Source organism: Phyllobates terribilis, unplaced genomic scaffold (assembly GCF_046119375.1).
Source record: "Phyllobates terribilis strain yellow unplaced genomic scaffold, ASM4611937v1 Scaffold_8__6_contigs__length_399053987, whole genome shotgun sequence".
NCBI lineage: Eukaryota > Metazoa > Chordata > Amphibia > Anura > Dendrobatidae > Phyllobates > Phyllobates terribilis.
In genome coordinates this window covers 67,944,552-67,965,562 of record NW_027362768.1, presented here as the reverse complement: position 1 = coordinate 67,965,562, position 21,011 = coordinate 67,944,552, and the positions used below count along the sequence as shown (strand labels likewise).

Sequence of the window (21,011 nt, the reverse complement as noted above, 5' to 3'; positions counted from 1 at the left end):
CCACACAAAAACCACAAAACAAATAGATAGAAATGTAATTATTAAAAGGCAAAAACTAAGCTAATAGAAGCATTTCACAACATATATTTCAACACCAGAGATATTCCACACAGATTTAACTAAATTGGCCAAGTAATGTGAAGTAATCTTCTACTCCTTATTCGAGAGCCTTTTGATAAACGACATTCTTAGTTCTTCCTTCAGGTGCAAACACAAACAGATTTTTGGCTGTTCCAACTCTTGAACAGGCCACATAAAGTTGACCATGAGAAAAGCATGGAGATTGTAAATCGATTCCAACTACTTTCAAGGACTGTCCCTGAGCCTTGTTGATGGACATAGCAAATGCCAGTCGTACAGGAAACTGGAGGCGTTTAAAATCAAAAGGCAAATCAGATGGAATGAGAGGAATTGTTGGAATGAAAACATCTTCTCCTGTGGCACATCCTGTCAAAATGGTTGCCTCAATTACTTGTGGAAACAGGTTCTTAATCAAGAGTCTTGTTCCATTACACAGCTTTGTGGATCCAAATTTCTCAATAGCAGAATAGGTGCTCCAGGTTTTAGAAAGAGGTTGTGAGGAGGAAGTCCTTGTGGCTCCAAGGAATTGAGGAACTCAGTTGGATAAAATAATGCTTGAGCAGGGTCTATTACTGTATCCACTGACTTGTAGATTGTGCACACACCTGGAAGGAGATTTAGAATTTGAAGATTGATATTGTTGATACTGTCATTTTGGGAGCTAGAATAGCCCTTTCACACAGCCAGCCAGAATTTTTGAAGTGAAGTTGAATGTTTGGAAAAACCTTTGCTTTCAACTCCTCAATGGAAGTCACAATGCAACAAAAGTTGCTTGGGAAGGTGATCTGTCCAGTGGTTGAGTTTACTGGTGCCTTGCCATCTCCAATAGTCAACAGCTGGCTCGAAAACAGTCCAGCAGAAACATCGCCTGTCATGTAGACCCTCATGTTTGTGTTCAGTGACATTTTCTTTACTTTTCTCCAAAGGTACGATGCTTTGAGACAGGCATTCAGTTCGTCTGCAGGGGTTGATCTTGGAATAACAGGTAGTGTTTGGGGGAAGTCACCTGCCAAAACAACAACTACTCCTCCCATGATATGTTTGTTGCTACGCAGGTCTTGCAGCAGTCTGTCCACTGCTTCCAGAGCCCTTTTGTGTGACATGGTGCATTCATCCCAAATGATGGCACTGCATTTTTGAAGCAATTTGGCCAGTCCTGATTCTTTGGCAATATTACACACGGGGCTGTCACTATGAGACAGGTTAAGTGGTAGTTTGAATGTCGAATGTGCTGTCCTGCCACCTTTTAAAAGCGTAGCTGCAACTCCAGAAGATGCCACTGCAAGTGCAATCTTTTTTGTTGTCGAAATTTTGCCAGGAGCAAGTTGAATACAAATATCTTTCCTGTTCCACCTGGAGCATCAAGGAAGACAGACCCACCTTTGTTGGTTTCACTTAAACTTAATTGTAGTTATAGGCGTCCCTTTGATCTGGTACCAATATTGGTTCTGAGACACAAATGCTGTCAGTTCATCAATATTGTAGTTTGTTTCTAGGAAAATCTCCCTACACATTTGGATGCCTTCAGGATTTCTTATTGGAGCAGGCATACCAAGCAACTGTAAGGCTTTTCCTGACATTGCTATGCACTGATCTTCAAGGAGCATTAAAGTTTCATTGAACATTTCCTCAGTGAAGTTGATGAGTTGCTGAGGATTTTCCCTTCTAATCTGCATGAGGATGTCCTCACTGAGATCAGTTTTGTACTTTGTCCAAATCTCAAGAGGATTTGAAATGCTACAGGTTGTTAGAATAATAGCAAAGAGGTGTCTTGGTCGCTTTGGGGTTTGTGTGGCTGCTGCTTCACTGAGGGTCATGTCCCAGTGTCCATCATTTTCCAAAAGTCCTTTTCTTTGGCAAGCCTCCCTGAATGTTTCGCACACATGGCCTCCGACGGTCTTCAGGTCAGAAAATGATTTAGGGCCTTTGACAACATGAAGTAACATGCGCAGGTAGAAGCACTCTGCATTTGACGGATAAACAGTGTAGATGTAACCAAGAGTATCAGTTGCTTTCACCCCTGGATAGCCTTCAATATAAAGCCCCCGTTTCCTCCTTTCCAGTGTTTTTCTGGAGGCATTCCAAGTGTAGTACTTTGGTAAATCACAGTAGAGAATTGTTTTTGCAAAAGGGTCTTGTTGACACAGCTCAAAAAATGCCAAGAGGGTCGTCTTAGGTGGTGTTAGGAGCTGCTGCTGCAAGTTTGCTGGGTTAAAATAAATTCTCTGTTTATTTTCCAAGTGCACACTCAGATGCACAAGTGGTGGGTAGCGCTCATGAATGGAGAATCCTAGTATTCTCCAAACAACTTTATTGCTGCTTATGTACCTGCCCATCTGGAATGCCTCCACTTCATCAATAATAGGTCCACTTTTCTGGAGTTCAAAAACTGCTTGATCACTTCCTTTGCGGACATATTTGCTGATATACTTGATTGATTTCACAGAGTGGCAAGATTCGACATTTATGTGGGCCTGGAAGATTTTTGAGAGCAAAGGTTTGTAAGGCACTACCCACCTGTTGTTAATTTCTATCTCTTGGAGTGATGATCCAACACGCATTTTGAGCTTTGCTATGAAACCACCATCCCCTGGCTTTCTTTTTCGGTAGACTGGGTATCCATCTTGTCCTGTTTGGGTTTCTTAGACCAGGGATCGTGGGTAATACTTTGAACACCTGCCATCAATCATACTGGGAGAATTTTTGTTGAGACTCGCACACGGACCATGGATCATGTTTTTTGTGATGGTGTCAAACAGAAATGGATCAATCTGAGGGTCTGGCAATTCGGCACTGATAATATTGTCAATTTCGGTAGGCTGTATTTTTTGCTTCAGCCAAATCAAGATGTGGGTGTGAGGAAGGCCTCTTTTTTGCCATTCAACTGAATACATCCAGCACTGAGTCTCACCATAAATATGTGATTTTGTGATGAGATTAGACATTTTTGAAAGTTTCTGTTTGAAAACCAGAGCATGGTCATGGCGATTCACTGTTTTTTGGCCCGGCAACAGGTGCCCTCCAATTTCCTCCCAGGCAGGATTGCAAGTAAAGGTGATGAAAAGATCTGGATGGCCATACTTTCTCACATAAGTCATTGCATCCTGTGTGTATTCATGCATGTGTCGTGGGCTTCCAGTGACAGTTGATGGAAGAATAACCATTTTCCCCATTTCTTTTGGATCAGTATCATTTGCAACAGCATTTCTAAGGTGAATATATTACTCTGCCCTGAGCTTCTTTTGATTTAGTCGGATATATAAAAGACGTTCACTCTCGATCTTTGCATACATGTCAACAATAAATTGGTGGAAGAGGTGTTTGCATTTCAAGATGTGATTTTCCTCTGCAAATCTTGTCATGATCCTATATGCATAGAAGTCCATGGCAGACACTTTTTTTCCAGTATGGCCCGGACTGCATCCCCCCCATAGGGGGCTTAAGGGGAGGGCCGCATGACTCAGGAGGTCTGCTAGGCCGTAATTTGGGGTGGTAAGGGGTTAATGTAAGGAATAGAGTTTTGGGCGCAAATTTGTAGGGGAGGAGTATAGGGGCAGGGGGATAGTACGGGGTTATCTGATTGGCTAGTGGGGGGTATCTCTGTGGGGGGTATATAAGGTGAGGGGCGGTGGGGGTAGTCCATTGGGGAAAGTTTAACGTACCTGAATCTCCCGCCACCCGCCCTATTTGCTTTGCAATTTTGCATATTGTTCCTAATTAAATTGTCACAGCGGTTGGAGGAAAAGGAGGGGGTTTTGAAGGCGGTTGCTTACATCGAAGGAGGACGGGGGAGCCCACTGCAGGGATGGGTGACTCCCATCGGTGTTAAGCGGGTGTTAAAATTTAAAACGGGTCCCTACTGAGCGAGGTTTCAGCGGGACATTTCTGGATGGGCAACAGTCAGCTGGGTCCCCCTGGGTCGGTTGTGGTGCGGCCAGGGATGGCATGGTGGAGCTGTTTGTTGCAGTTTTTCTCCAAAATGTTGGAGCCTTTAATTCTCCTCCTCCTTTTTCAGAGTTAATTTAATGTTAATTAATGTTATTTATGTTTACATGCTGTTATATAATAAATGAGGCTGCTGTGGCCATTATATCCAATGTTACAGTGTGGTGGTTTTTATTTATAGTAAGTGGGGGGTTTTCAGTGGGCTGCGTATAGTAGACCGTATAGTCATACATTCCGAAGTCATGAAGGGTTGCCTGTTGTAGGATCTGTCTGAGGTATTCCAAAGTGATAGCCATTCTGTCCCTGCCAAAAGATGATTGGATATTGCAGAGCATCATAGGACCTGTGAGTTTCTGCTGCTCATTGCAAACTATTGTTCCTTTTCTGACGCACAATGTCACGGCTTTGAAAATTATTTCCTACAATCAAGATGGCTACCTCATCAAATGTGGGAGCATTGAAACGTCGCTGATGTTCACCTTGTGGTGTTTTGTCAGCTCGAATGACAACCTTGTATTCGTCATTTGGCATGCATTCAAGTGCAGTCTTGAAAAGTTGAACATATAGATTGTTGGAGTGAAGGAACTGCTGCAAAATAGTGACAATATCAAGGCAAGTGTTAGGAATTAAAGAGCATCTCCGCTGAGCCTCTTCTTCTGCATTTCCCATAAAGAAGAGTTGAAGAAATTGAGGTTCTTCTCCATGTAATGGAAGCAGTGAGCCAATTGAGTGGTAAACCTGTCCTTGAACTTTAAATGTCGGCATAAATCCTGTTGTAAACATTTCTTTTGTTGCACCAAATAATGTCATTTGGAAGCAGGAGTTGTACTTCCTAATGTTGTCCAAGAAATGCTTTGATATTGTACTGGTACCTGTCATCAAAGACTTTAGGGGATCTAGTTGCGACAGGAGAGGTGGAAGTTTTATCTTGCCATTTGCAAAGCATAAACCTGGCGGTTCATCTTTCCATTTCAGGGCACTGCAGTACATGCAGACCACATCCATTTTTCCTATCTGAAATTTAGGATTATCCTGATAGTTTATGTCTGACTGGTAACAAAAGGCAGCATGTTTCAAATCTCCAACAATTTCCTGTGCCCTGGTGGAAGAAATAGAATTCTCTTAGTGGCAAGTCGGCCTTCTCTCTGCTGAGATGACTCATTGGCCCTTGAGGAAGCAACTCTTCTTCTCTTATCTGCAAGCCTCGCTTCCCTCTCCTCAGAAAGTTCATTGGCTCTTGAAGAAGCAGTTCTTGTTTTCATGTTTGCAAGCCTCGCTTCCCTGTCCTCAGAAAGTTCATTGGCTCTTGAGGAAGCAGCTCTTGTTTTCATGTCTGCAAGCCTCACTTCCCTCTGCTCAGAAAGTTCATTGGCCCTTGAGGAAGCAGTTCTTGTTCTCTTGTCTGCAAGCCTCGCTTCCCTCTGCTCAGAAAGTTCATTGGCTCTTGAGGAAGCAGCTGCTGTTCTCATGTGTGTCAGCCTTGTTTCTCTGTCTTCACATTTTTTATTGGCCCGTAATGCAGCTTTTCTTTTCGCATCAGCTGACATTCGTGCCATGAAATTCCTTTTCTTATGAGGCATTATTGTGGTAAAAATAGTCTGTAACTGGCAGTTTCTATATACTCTCACATAGAAGTAATGTGACTGACATCAGCCTTTCCACCAACACACCCTAACTGACATCTTATTACCTTACACAAGCTTTGTTATACTGAGAATGTCCTTTGTTGCCTATACTAACCAATCACAGCTCAGATTAATTAACTGTAGCAAAATAGATGCTGAGCTGTGATTGGTTGCTATTGGCAGCCTGATAAATCTTTGTGAGATGAGTTTTGTGTGTGCTGAGGGTGGTATATGTGTTCAAGCACGTGGTAGTGTGTGGCGCATTTTATGTGTGTGTTCATATCCCCGTGTGTGGTGAGTATCCCATGTCGGGGCCCCACCTTAGCAACTGTACGGTATATACTCTTTGGCGCCATCGCTCTCATTCTTTAAATTCCCCTTGTTCACATCTGGCAGCTGTCAATTTGCCTCCAATAGAGATGAGCGTTGTTCGACTCGAACTGTTCGCCAATCTCAAATTCGAGCTGTTTTGGGCGGTGTTCGAGCCGTTCGGCGAACACGAACGATTTGAGAAAAATTTGGCTGTTCGAGGTTATGTTCGATAACTGTTCGTGCACCAAAATCATAACTGGATTTTTTCTCAGTAATGATGAAAATTAATGTTAATACGCAGTTTGAGTGTACAGCGGGGTGGGAGGAGGGGCAGGGGATGGATCTCTGCAGGAATAATGAAGATCTCCATTTTTTTTTCTCTTTCCCGCATTTACAGTGGGGAGGTGCAATCTGTCAGCCTATCAGCAGCGCACACACGGAGCGAAGTGCTTTTTTTCACACAAGCAAGGGCATGTGTCATTGGCAGTGTATGTCACATGTCCTTGCCCTATAAGACCAAGCCATTTTCCCCGTCGCCACCATTTTCTCACTGCTGCAGCTGCGTGTTAGACAGCACCGCTGTTGCTGTGTGCGCTATACCTTGTTAATTTCAAGCCAATTTTCGCCCAAATCTACAGATAGCTTGGGAGTAGGGAATAGTTGTGATTGCAGTCCTTTTAAGGACTAGGTTACAGCATTTCCTACGACTTTTATCAGGCAGGTCTGTGCTCTTAAATAGATAGATTGTGGGAGTAAAGACTAATTGTAATTGCAGTCCTTTTCAGGACTAGGTTACATCAGTTCCTATCAGTTTTTGCCAGGCAGGTCTGTGCCAGTGCTGTGCAAATTTTTTTCACAGCATTTGGCTGAATCTAGCAAAGCTAATCCTTTTTGGCCTATTGCAGAGTGTGTTAGTCAGTGGAGTAGCCTATCTGTGTTGCAAGATATACCACCTGTGTATAGAATACCAATTTTTTTACTGCACCTAGTGAAGTAAAATCTTTTGGGCATAGCATCATTCTATTAGTCCATCTATACTGACCTCCATCAGGTTGCAAATTGAATATAATTTTTTTCTGCATCTAGCTCTGAAAAAATATTTGGGCTTCTAGCAGTGTGTGGGACTTGTTCTATTAGTCCATCTATACTGACCTCTATCAGGTTGCAAACTGAATATAATTTTTTTCTGCATCTAGCTCTGAAAAAATATTTGGCCTTCTAGCAGTGTGTGGGACTTTCTCTATTAGTCCATCTATACTGACCTCCATCAGGTTGCAAATAAAAAATAATTTATATCTGCATCTAGCTCTGAAAAAATATTTGGCCTTCTAGCAGTGTGTGGGACTTTCTCTATTAGTCCATCTATACTGACCTCCATCAGGTTGCAAACTGAATATATTTTTTTTCTGCATCTACCTCTGAAAAAATATTGGGCTTCTAGCTGTGTGTGGGACTTGTTCTATTAATCCATCTATACAGACCTCCATCAGGTTGCAAACTGAATATAATTTTTTTCTGCATCTACCTCTGAAAAAATATTTGGGCTTCTAGCGGTGTGTGGGACTTGTTCTATTAATCCATCTATACAGACCTCCATCAGGTTGCAAACTGAATATAATTTTTTTCTGCATCTACCTCTGAAAAAATATTTGGGCTTCTAGCTGTGTGTGGGACTTGTTCTATTAGTCCATCTATACTGACCTCCATCAGGTTGCAAACTGAATATAATTTTTTTCTGCATCTAGCTCTGAAAAAATATTTGGCCTTCTAGCAGTGTGTGGGATTTTCTCTATTAGTCCATCTATACTGACCTCCATCAGGTTGCAAATTAAAAATAATTTTTATCTGCATCTAGCTCTGAAAAAATATTTGGCCTTCTAGCAGTGTGTGGGACTTTCTCTATTAGTCCATCTATACTGACCTCCATCAGGTTGCAAATTAAAAATAATTTATATCTGCATCTAGCTCTGAAAAAATATTTGGCCTTCTAGCAGTGTGTGGGACTTTCTCTATTAGTCCATCTATACTGACCTCCATCAGGTTGCAAATTAAAAATAATTTATATCTGCATCTAGCTCTGAAAAAATATTTGGCCTTCTAGCAGAGTGTGGGACTTTCTCTATTAGTCCATCTATACTGACCTCCATCAGGTTGCAAATTAAAAATAATTTATATCTGCATCTAGCTCTGAAAAAATATTTGGCCTTCTAGCAGTGTGTGGGACTTTCTCTATTAGTCCATCTATACTGATCTCCATCAGGTTGCAAATTAAAAATAATTTTTTGTCTGCATCTAGCTCTGAAAAAATATTTGGCCTTCTAGCAGTGTGTGGGACTTTCTCTATTAGTCCATCTATACTGACCTCCATCAGGTTGCAAACTGAATATATTTTTTTTCTGCATCTACCTCTGAAAAAATATTGGGCTTCTAGCTGTGTGTGGGACTTGTTCTATTAATCCATCTATACAGACCTCCATCAGGTTGCAAACTGAATATAATTTTTTTCTGCATCTACCTCTGAAAAAATATTTCGGCTTCTAGCTGTGTGTGGGACTTGTTCTATTAGTCCATCTATACTGACCTCCATCAGGTTGCAAACTGAATATAATTTTTTTCTGCATCTAGCTCTGAAAAAATATTTGGCCTTCTAGCAGTGTGTGGGACTTTCTCTATTAGTCCATCTATACTGACCTCCATCAGGTTGCAAATTAAAAATAATTTATATCTGCATCTAGCTCTGAAAAAATATTTGGCCTTCTAGCAGTGTGTGGGACTTTCTCTATTAGTCCATCTATGCTGACCTCCATCAGGTTGCAAATTAAAAATAATTTTTTGTCTGCATCTAGCTCTGAAAAAATATTTGGCCTTCTAGCAGTGTGTGGGACTTTCTCTATTAGTCCATTATTACTGACCTCCATCAGGTTGCAAACTGAATATATATTTTTTCTGCATCTACCTCTGAAAAAATATTGGGCTTCTAGCTGTGTGTGGGACTTGTTCTATTAATCCATCTATACAGACCTCCATCAGGTTGCAAACTGAATATAATTTTTTTCTGCATCTACCTCTGAAAAAATATTTGGGCTTCTAGTGGTGTGTGGGACTTGTTCTATTAATCCATCTATACAGACCTCCATCAGGTTGCAAACTGAATATAATTTTTTTCTGCATCTACCTCTGAAAAAATATTTGGGCTTCTAGCTGTGTGTGGGACTTTCTCTATTAGTCCATCTATACTGACCTCCATCAGTTTGCAAATTAAAAATAATTTTTATCTGCATCTAGCTCTGAAAAAATATTTGGCCTTCTAGCAGTGTGTGGGACTTTCTCTATTAGTCCATCTATACTGACCTCCATCAGGTTGCAAATTAAAAATAATTTTTTGTCTGCATCTAGCTCTGAAAAAATATTTGGCCTTCTAGCTGTGTGTGGGACTTGTTCTATTAGTCCATCTATACTGACCTCCATCAGGTTGCAAATTGAATATAATTTTTTTCTGCATCTAACCCAGCCAATAGTTTTGGCCTAATACCACAGTTTGGCCACTCAGCTCTGCTCGGTTCCCATCCATTGTTTTTTTGTGCAAACAACTCCAGAGTTGTGAATTAGTTAACCACCAAAATGAGTTGAAAAAGGCCTGCTGCTGGTGGAAAGGGGAATAGGCGTGTTGGGAAGGGGAAAAAAGGTTGTGTCCGTGGGGTAGGTGTTAAAGCAACAGTAACATCTGCAGAAGAAAGACCATTTTCCAGCCAAACTAAAATGTCTACTTCTTTTAGCGGACAATGTGATAAGATCCCTTTCTTACGGCCACGCCAATCGCTACAAATTCCAGATGAGGCACAAAAACAGCAGGTGCTTCAACGGATATCAAGTGCTCCTTTAAGTGGGCTCTCCTCCACATCAACTTCAACATCACAAATACTCCAGTCCTCAAAGGTGTAACCCCAATCGCACTTGCTTCCTCACAGCTCCCAAATCTCCAGCTGCCCGTCTGAGTATGAGGTAGAACAGATGGTTGAGTCTGCAGAGCTGTTTACTCATACTATAGCCTGGGAATCAGAGGTCGACTCCAGCGCTTCTGTGAATCCAGACGAGGAAATGATCTGCACTGATGCCCAGAATCTTTATGAGTCGGATCCAGGACCAGACGCAGAAGGTTCTGACCATAATGTAGACCCTCATTCCCAAACTGTAACTCCTGTTGTTGGAGACAATGAGGAAGATGATGATGAGACTCAAATACCTGATTGGAGCGACAACTTTAGTTTTTTGTCAGGGCAGGAACAGGTTGGCTCTGAGGACGACGGGTGTGATAACGCACAGGGTGATGATGATGAGGTTGGAGATCCCACTTACCGTCAACCCACAGTCAGCCAAGAGATGAGGTCAGCAGAGGAGGTGGAAGAAGATGCTAGTGACGACGAGGTCAGGTTGCGCCTTCCTGGACAGAGACGTAGTACTGGAAGCACGTCAACAACTGCATCCTCAAACACAACTCTGCCTCTCACCACAAGTCGTGGTGGCTCTTCAGGTCACATGGGTGCTAAGCCTTGCATAGCCTGGGCATTTTTTCAGATCGATAAAAATGACCCAACTCGTGTTATCTGTAACATTTGTCAGCAAAAGCTAAGTAGAGGCCAAAAAATACATAGTTTGAGTACTTCATGCATGAACCGGCACATGGACATGAAGCATAAGTTGCAGTGGGAAGCCCAGTGTGCTACAATGCGGCCTAGCCGGCCGGGCCAACCACCGTCTGTCATATCTTGTGCATCCGCGGCCTCTTCATCCTCTGTGACTGGGGGGACAGCAGTCACACCTGTTTTGGGGCGCAGACCTGCCACCTCTTTACCCGCAACAGCCAGCGTGATTGGCAGGTCATCATTTTCTTTGGAGGTGGTAACACCAGCTGGTGTTGAGCGCTGTCCGACATCGATAGCACCACCTTTGGATCAAGGCAACCTAACATGTCCGCCTGCATCTTCCTCACAGACCGGCAGTTTGCCGGGGACACCCTTATCAACCCCGTCTAAGCACAATAGCCAACCCTCGGTCCCTCAGATGTGGACAAGTAAAAGACCATTTCCTCCTAGCCATGAGAAAGCTAAGAGGTTGAATTTCACCATCTGCAAGCTCTTGGCTACAGAAATGCTGCCTTTCCGCCTGGTGGACACAGAGGATTTTCGAGACCTTATGTCTGTCGCAGTGCCCCAGTACCAGATGCCCAGTCGGCACTACTTCTCAAAGAAAGGTGTGCCTGCGCTCCACCAGCATGTCGCACACAACATCACTGCTTCTTTGAGAAACTCTGTGTGTGACAGGGTGCATTTCACCACAGACACTTGGACGAGTAGGCATGGACAGGGGCGTTACATGTCGCTGACTGGGCACTGGGTAACTATGGTGACAGCAGGACAAGGGGCTGCTGTCCAAGTCTTGCCGTCCCCACGAGTTGTGCGTCAATCCTCTTTATGTCAAAGTTCCTCCACTGCTTCTGCCTCCTCAACCTCCTCTCGGTCTTCCACCTGCACCCAAAGCCTGTCTGGTCATGCCACAATCTTTCTAACTGCGCAGAAGGGATCCTGCACACCTCCTTACTATGCTGGCAGTAGGGCTCAACGTCATCAGGCGGTTTTTACTTTGAAATGTCTGTGAAATGTGAGTCACACAGCTGAGGAGTTGTGGTCAGCTCTGGAGAACCAATTTCATGAATGGTTGTCTCCACTGGACCTGAAACCAGGGAAGGCCGTGTGCGACAATGCTGCAAACCTGGGTGCGGCCCTTCGCCGGGGCAATGTCACACACGTGCCTTGTATGGCTCACGTGTTGAACCTGGTTGTCCAGCAATTTTTAGCCCACTATCCCAGACTAGATGGCCTTCTGCAGAGGGCACGGTCGCTGTGTGCTCAATTCCGCCGTTCGCATCCCGCAGCTCAGCGACTTACATCTCTACAGAAGTCGTTGGGCCTGCCATTTCACTGGCTAAAATGCGATGTGCCTACCCGGTGGAATTCAACTCTGCACATGTTTCAGCGACTGTGGCAGCACCGACAAGCCCTGGTGCAATACGTTCTGACGTATAGCCTGGGCCAACGAGATCCAGAGGTGGGGCAAATCACGCTGGAGGAGTGGTCTCAGATCAGGGACCTATGCACCCTTCTGCACAGTTTTGAAATGGCGACGAAGATGTTTAGTGCTGACGATGCCATTATCAGCATGACTATTCCGGTGATTTACATGCTGGAGCACATGTTAAACAGAATTCGGAGTCAGGTGGTGGCACAAGAGGAGGTGGAGGAAGTAGAGGAGGAGGAGTTGTATGCGGAAGGGCTAACATCTGCAAGGTCCAGATGGTCGGCAGCACCAAGGCTGCAGGCATGTGAGGGTGGTGGAGATGGTTTTACCAGGGCGCATGGTAGCAGCCAAACTAGTGAGGAAGGTGCAGGAGCCCAGGAAGAAGTGGAGGACGAACTGATGGAAGATTCATCAGATGAGGGAGACCTTGATCACATTTCTGTTGTGCGAGGTTGGGGGGAGAGGACAGAGGAAGGAAGCATGATTGTTACCTCGCCATCAACACAACAGGGACTTGGTGCTCCTGGATGCGCAACACACATGAGTGCCTTCTTGCTGCACTACCTGCAACATGACCCTCGAATTGTGAGAATTAGAAATAATCCTGACTACTGGGTTGCCACACTGTTAGATCCCCGGTACAAAAGTAAATTTGCAGAAATTATTCCTGCCATAGAAAGGGATGCACGCATGCAGGAGTATCAGCAGAGACTGTTGCAGAATCTTACATGTGCTTTTCCACAAAACACCAGTGGTGCACGTAGTGAATCTCACAGTTCCAACTTGCCAACCGTGGGACCGTCAAGTGTTCAGCACTCAAACCGTAACAGAACCACAGTATCTGCTGGTAACATCAATTTTGCGGAATCATTTCACCACTTTTTTAGCCCATCCTTTGCAAGGCCACAGGAGACAAGAAGTCTGACACATAGTCAACGCCTAGAGACGATGGTACAGGAGTATCTCCAAGTAAACATTGAAGCCATGACTGTGTCACTGGACCCTTGCTCTTTTTGGGCTTCCAATCTGGATAAATGGCCGGAGCTAGCCACTTACGCCTTGGAGATCTTGTCATGCCCCGCAGCCAGCGTTCTGTCTGAACGTGTGTTCAGCGCTGCTGGGGGTGTGCTGACAGATAAGCGCACGCGGCTCTCCACTGATAATGTAGACAGACTCACGTTAATAAAGATGAACAAATCATGGATCCGAAACGACTTTTCTACCCCTGTGTCATCCTGGGGAGAGTAAAAGCTTGATGATTGGTTAAAATCACCCTACCAACCGTTTTAAGCTTTCAAATTACTAATCATGTTTATCTGTATCTTGGCTGGAAAATAATTTGGGCTTTGTAGCAGTGTGCAGCACTGATTCTATTAGGCCATCTATAATAAGCTCCACCAGATTTAAAATTACTAATCATGTTTATCTGTATCTTGACTGGAAAATAATTTGGGCTTTGTAGCAGTGTGCAGCACTGATCCTATTAGGCCATCTATACTAAGCTCCACCAGATTTAAAATTAATAATAATTTTTAGCTGCATCTAGCCCGGAAAATAATTTTGGGGCTCCGAGATGCGCAAGACACATAAGTGCCTTCTTGCTGCACTACCTGCAACATGACCCTCATATTGTCAGAATTCGAAGTAATCATGACTACAGGGTTGCCACACTCTTAGATCCCCCAAACTTTTCGATCAACCTTTTCATTTTAATAAAGACCAAAAAAATGGTCATTTTTGAAATTATAAGCATTAGCAGGTTATTAGAAATTGAAATCAAACAGTTTTCAACTCAAAACTTTATTCTATGTGATGTTACATTTTCACATAGGACCCCTTGTTCGAAAGGAGCTTCTGAACTCTCTCGTCCATTGAATTTGTCAGGTTTTGGATGGTTTCTGCTTCAATTGTTTTGCATGAGGACAGAATACCCTCCCAGAGCTGTTGCTTAGATGTGAACTGCCTCCCGCCATCATAGACACTCCTTTTGATGATGCTCCAGAGGTTCTGAATGGGGTAGACGTCAGGGGAGCATGGGGGTCACACCATAAGTTTGTCCCCTTTTATGCCCATATCAGCCAGAGATGCAGATGTTTTATGTGCAGCATGAGATGGTGCATTATCATGCTGTGAAATACACGGTTCTTCTTCTTGAACCATGGCAGGAAGTGCTGTTTGAGAAAATCCACATACATTATGGAGTTCATCTTTAGCGCCTTCAGGGATCCTAAAGGGGCCGACAATCTCTCTCCCCATGATTCCAGCCCAAGACATTACTCCACCTCCTCCTTGTTGGCGCTGTAGCCGTGTTTGCGTGGGGTGTCCATCAACCAGCCATCCTCCACTCCATCCATCTGGACCATTGAGCGCTGCACGGCACTCATCCGTGAAAAAAACAGTTTTGAAATCAGTCTTCATGTAATGTTTGGCCCACTGGAGCCGTTTCTGCTTGTGTGAAGTGGATAGAGGAGGTCGACAGGATGGCGTATGCACAGCTGCAAACCTCTGAAGGACCCTGCATCTTGTTGTTCGGGGGACGTTGGAGGCACCAGCAGCTTAAAAACTTGTCTGCTGCTATGACAAGGCTTTTTTGCCACTGCTCTTTTAACCTGACGTAATTGCCTGTAGGAAAGAGTCCTCAATTTGCCCTTATCAGCACGCACACGTGTGTACTGTGAATCAGCTACATACTTCTTGATTGCCAAGACACTTCATCCTGATCATCGCACAATGTTGATTGTAGTCATGCCTTGACCTAAACACTCCACAATTTGTTGCTTCTCAGCAGCCGACACATCCTTTTTCTTTCCCATTTTGGCAGAAAATGTAGGCTGCTTAATAATGTGAGACAGCCTTCTTAAGTAGTCTTGCCTTTCATTGGACACACCTGCCAAACTAATTAGCACAGGTGTCTGCAATTGCTTACAGTGATATAAAGAGCCCTGACACACATCACCATCAATGAGTTTAACTGAAAAACAAACAAATTCTTCCCTTATCACTCCTAAACACTTTTTGCATAATAATTTGGAACACAGTGTACATGTGCTTTTCCACAAAACACCAGTGGTTCACGTAGTGAATCTTACAGTTCTAACTTGCCAACCGTGGTCTGTATGGAGTTGTTCAATAAAGGGCCCAAAATTAAGATAACATAGATGGGAGAGGTCTCTATGAATAGGAATTCCTAAGTATTTGTCACCCTGTGAGGGCCAGGCAAAGAGAAAGTTGGACTGGATGGAATCCTATATGGATTTGGGGAGGGAGACATCGAGGGCCTCAGACTTCGCTGCATTGATTTTAAAATTTGACCATGTAACAAAGTGATCTATTTCAGCTATAACAGCATGGATGGATATATGTGATTGAGTAATATATACTAGGACATCATCAGCAAATAGAGAGCACTTGTACTCGGTGCCTCCCACCTCAATCCACCTAATATTGGGGTTATGGCGAATTGATGAGAGCAGGTGCTCCGTCACTAGGATGTATAAGAGAGGGGACAGAGGACATCCCTGCCTTGTCCCATTGGTGATTGTGAAAGGTGATGAAAATGTTCTGGTGCACCCCCTGGGCCTTGGGACACCCGGAGCCGGACCCTTTTTGGTGGATGCTGGTGGTTGTAGTCTTCGTGGCGGCGACCCGGTTCCGTGGCTCAGGGTGGTCAAACCAGTGGCGGAACTATTTATGTGGTTTTGATGTTTAAATGTCCGACTACACCACCCGTGGATTGCGGTCAGAGTGAACCGCCGCTGCAGGGCAGACCGCTGAGGCTGGTGTTGTGGGTGCAGCAGAGCGTAGCATAACTCCCCACGGGAGGAGTATAGCCTCAGGGCAGTGTATGCGGAGGATGGGGGTGATGGTGCAGGGCAGCAGCAGTAACGACACGGAGTCAGTGATGCAGTCCAGGGCCGTTACTCACAGTTCTTATTATCCAGACCACGTCTGCAGGTAATGGCTGCCCACGTCGTACTGTGCTCACCAGGTGAGGGGCTCAGACAACTCCCAGATAACTTTGGAGCGCTTCACAGGACCCCCTTTGTGTGTCCTTTGTCTGGCCTTTCTTACCAACCCTTCTGTCCGGCTGACTCGGGCCTCCTCTTGGTAAACTTGGCGCCAGTTTCCCTGACCCTAAGTGGTGCCTTCCTAGCGGGTGTAGCGAGGGGCTGCGCCACATAAAATGTCACAGCCTCCGGTTTCTAGCTGAGGGTCGTTTCCTGCCACCTCTAGTTTCGGGGACCGGTCTCCCCCTTTGGCCTGACCCCTCCACGCAGGTGGATTCGGGCGTGAGGTGGCGACTCGCCCGTCCACACCCCTGGGATCCCTTCATTCCTCGTTCCTGGAGCCTTCTCCGCTCCTCTTCCTTCCTTCTCCCTCTTCCAGGCCTGGGCCTCTGTTACTAGGCCCGCCTCCGGAGCAGAGCTCATGCAGAGCCCCTGCTCCCTGCCACTTCTGCTCAGACTTCTCTGCACTGAACTAAGATGGTGCCCACCTTTTATACTCCCTTCTCAATGCACCCAGGAACTGCTTCCTCCCTGCTCCTGCACTACAGGGTTCCGTTTCCTCAGTGTTCCCTCCCCCCACTCCAGCCAGGGACAGGGACTGTCGTGCCCATCTCAGAGGCATATTGGTCGCCCTGCCCCACGGCAATGTGGTGTAATGCATGCAGGTGTCGGGTCCTGATCCACACTCCATCCTTACCTGAGAGTGAGATATCACACCTCTGGGTGAGGTGCAATACCTCTGTAGCAACCGAGCCCTCAGGGTGCTACAGTTCCATTTATCTTCAGCCTAGGTGACGTATTGTGATACAGGGCCGTGATTTTATCTATAAAAGGGTCCCCTAGACCCCTACCCCAAGCTTTTTAAGAGAATCATATATGGCGTGCCAGGAGACTCTATGGAATGCTTTCTCAGCATCCAATGAGAGTATCTAATTACAAATTTTTAACTGCATCTAGCCCAGGAAATACTTTGTGCCTAGTAGCAGTGTCTGCTAGTCAGCGGATTATCCCGGCTGTTAAGCAAGCTACACCACCTGTAGTTTGGACACTTAATTTTTTCAAAGGAAATGCTTCGGGACCACGGGATACTCAGTGAAGAGCATCAGGAGGCACCCCAAGGCATAGGGGCTGGGACTGGCAGTAGGATGCCTTGCGGTGGACAGTCGAGCTCGATCCTTATAAAAGCTTTTTAACTGCAGCAGCTTTAGTGGACGCTACTGGAGCTGGAATTACGCGGCTGCTGGCATGAGACTTGCCCTCCAATAGATCTTTGTAAATGGATTTAAAGTGTATTCATTCAAATTAGAGAGACAATTTAAATTAAAAAGCTTAGAGCTGCCTCCACCACAGGGGGGCTCGCTCGACCCACCAGCGGACAGGCACCAGTATTGGGAGAGGGGGGCTGGCCGTCAGGGTTCACCGCGGCTCTGGCACAAACCCGGCGACACGGAGGTGGCACGGGCAGGAGCGGACTGAACGTGTCGGCTTCTCATTTTTTGGATTTTAGAAGGGCATGACATGCCTATATCTGTGTCTCCCCCTCCTTTTACTCCTCCACCTCTTTTCTTTTCGCATGACTATATGTACTTGTCACTTTTCCATGTGTTAGTTGTGTCTTCTGAGCAGTTTGTCAGCTTTTGGACACCTTTGAAGGTGTTTTCTATGTGTTTCTATGTGTTTTTGTTTGCCTGCCATTGGTTTTAACGGTGTTCGAAGGTGTTCGACGAACAGTTCGACGAACAGTTCGGCGAACACACGGGTGTTCGACGAACCGAACCGAACTCGAACACTACGGGGGTGGCTCAACACTAGCCTCCAACACTTTTCCTTTCTCTTTTTCCCCATTATGTAGATAGGGGCAAAATTTTTTGGTGAGTTGGAACGCGCGGGGTTAAAATTTCGCCTCACAACATAGCCTATGATGCTCTCGGTGTCCAGACATGTGACTGTGCAAAATTTTGTGGCTGTAGCTGCGACGCTGCAGATGCCAATCCCGGACATACACACATACATACATACACACACACACATCAGCTTTATATATTAGATAACTCTGAAATGCTTCAATGGATCCCACTGATTCTAAGACTGTTTTTTCATGACATATTGTACTTAATGATAGTGGTAAAATTTCTTCAATATGACTTGCGTTTATTTGTGAAAAATCGGAAATTTGATGAAAATTTCGCAATTTTCAAACTTTGAAATTTCATGTCCTTAAATCAGAGAGATAAGTCACACAAAATAGTTAATAAATAACATTTCCCACATGTCTACTTTACATCGGCACAATTTTGGAAACAATTTTTTTTTTGTTAGGAAGTTATAAGGGTTAAAACTTGACCAGTGAGTTCTCATTATTTCAACAAAATTTACAAAACCATTTTTTTAAGGACCACATCACATTTGTAGTGACTTTGAGGGGCCTTTATGACAGAAAATACCCAAAAGTGACACCATTCTAAAAACTGCACCCCTCAAGGTGCTCAAAACCACACTCAAGAAGTTTATTAACCTTTCAGGTGCTTAACAGGAATTTTTGTAATGTGGAAGAAAAAAATCAACATTTAACTTTTTTCACAAAAATGCTACTTTAGACAACCAAAAATCCATGCGTGGATCCCCTCATGCATGACGGGCAATCCCAGCAAGGTTTTTTTGGCCAAAAAGCATATGGGGCGGAGACTCGAGCATGTCATTCGTGCATAACTGAGCACCCGATGCAAACTCAAGTAGCGAGCACTTGCGCTCAACACTAGTCGCCATATCGTAATCATTTTTTTTTCTTTACTTTTGAAAAAATCCCAACCCCAACACAACCTTAAAACTAGCACAACCCTAAAACTAGCACAACCCTAAAACTAGCACAACAGTATCCCTAACCCTAGCACAACCCTAACCCTAGAGTTTATTTTTTACACCTTTCCTTGTGCGGTATAAGTGATTAGACAACTTTATTCTTCGGGTCGGTGCGATTGCAGTGATGCCAGATTCATATCGTTTTTTTATGACTGATAGCTGTCACACACTAAAAGAAGCTTTTTTTGCAAAGACTAGTTTTTGCATCACCATATTTTGAGAGATATAACTTTTCCATATTTCGGCCGACAGAGTCATGTGACAGCTTGTTTTTTTGCAGGACAAGTTGACGTTTTGGTTGGTACCATTTTCAGGCACCTGACATTTTTTGATTGCTTTCTATTCTGACCGCACCATTCTCCTGAAACTGCACTGACTAAAGTCACAAACAACCTACTAACCGCCAAATCTAAGCGACACTACTCTGTCCTCCTCCTCCTCGACCTGTCATCTGCCTTTGACACAGTGGACCATTCCCACTTACTCCAGACTCTCTCATCTCTCGGCATCACAGACTTGGCCCTATCCTGGATCTCCTCATACCTAACAGACCGGACATTCAGTGTCTCCCACTCACACACCACCTCCTCATCTCGCCTCCTATCTGTCGGTGTCCCGCAAGGTTCAGTTCTAGGACCCCTGCTCTTCTCCATCTACACCTTAGGCCTGGGACAGCTCATAGAGTCTCATGGCTTTCATTATCACCTCTATGCTGATGACACACAGATCTACCTCTCTGGACCCGATATCACCTCCTTATTAACCAAAATCCCACAATGTCTGTCTGCTATTTCATCCTTCTTCTCTGCCAGATTTCTAAAACTTAACATGGACAAAACAGAATTCATCATCTTTCCGCCATCTCATTCAACCCTCCCAACTGACCTATCTATCAATGTCAATGGCTGCCCACTCTCCCCAGTCCCTCAAGCTCGCTGCCTTGGGGTAACCCTGGACTTGGAACTCTCCTTCAAACCACATATCCAAGCCCTTTCCACTTCCTGCCGACTCCAACTCAAAAATATCTCCCGGATCCGCACATTCCTAAACCATGAATCTGCAAAAACACTAGTGCACGCCCTCATCATCTCCCGCCTTGACTACTGCAACCTCCTGCTCTGTGGCCTCCCCTCTAACACTCTCGCACCCCTCCAATCTATCCTAAACTCTGCTGCTCGACTAATCAACCTGTCCCCCTGCTATTCCCCGGCCTCTCCTCTCTGTCAATCTCTTCACTGGCTCCCCATTGCTCAGAGACTTCAGTTCAAAACCCTAACCATGACATTCAAAGCCATTCACAACCTGTCTCCTCCATATATCTCCGACCTAGTCTCCCGTTACATAACTGCACGCAACCTCCGATCCTCACAAGATCTCCTGCTCTACTCCCCTCTTATCTCCTCCTCCCACAACCATATACAAGATTTCTCCCGTGCTTCCGCCCTACTCTGGAACTCTCTACCCCAACGTATCAGACTCTCGCCTACCGTGGAAACCTTCAAAAGGAACCTGAAGACCCACCTCTTCCGACAAGCCTACAACCTGCAGTAACCACCGCTCCACCATACCGCTGCATGACCAGCTCTACCCTCACCTACTGTATCCTCACCCATCCCTCGTAGATTGTGAGCCCTCGCGGGCAGGGTCCTCGCTCCTCCTGTCCCAGTCGCTGTCACATTGTGTTCAAGATTATTGTAATTGTTCTTGTATTATACCCCTTTTTCACATGTAAAGCGCCATGGAATAAATGGCGCTATAATAATAAATAATAATAATAATTTTTGGGAAGCAGAAGAAACAAAAAACAACAATTCAGGAATTGTTTTTTTTTTTGTTATGCCATTCCGCGTGAGGTAAAATTGATAATGTAGCTTTATTCTTCGGGTCAGTACGTTTACAGCGGTACCACATTTATATTGTTTTTTTTTATGTTTTTTGTCGCTTTTACACAATAAAAGCTATTTTATAGAAAAAATTTTTTTGCATCGCTTTATTCTGAGAGCTGTAACTTTTTTATTTTCTGCTGATGGAGCGGTATGGTGGCTTGTTTTTTGTGGGACATTCGTCTTTTTGATCGCGTGTTATTCCATTTTTTCTTTGGCGCTAT

General features: G+C 44.6%; 1 protein-coding gene across 3 annotated transcripts in view; it reads left to right on the top strand.

The window, feature by feature from the left end:
- The window catches only part of DDR2 (discoidin domain receptor tyrosine kinase 2), a 1,082,289-nt gene that overhangs the window by 728,346 nt on the left and 332,932 nt on the right, over window positions 1-21,011 (top strand). The window lies entirely within an intron of this gene.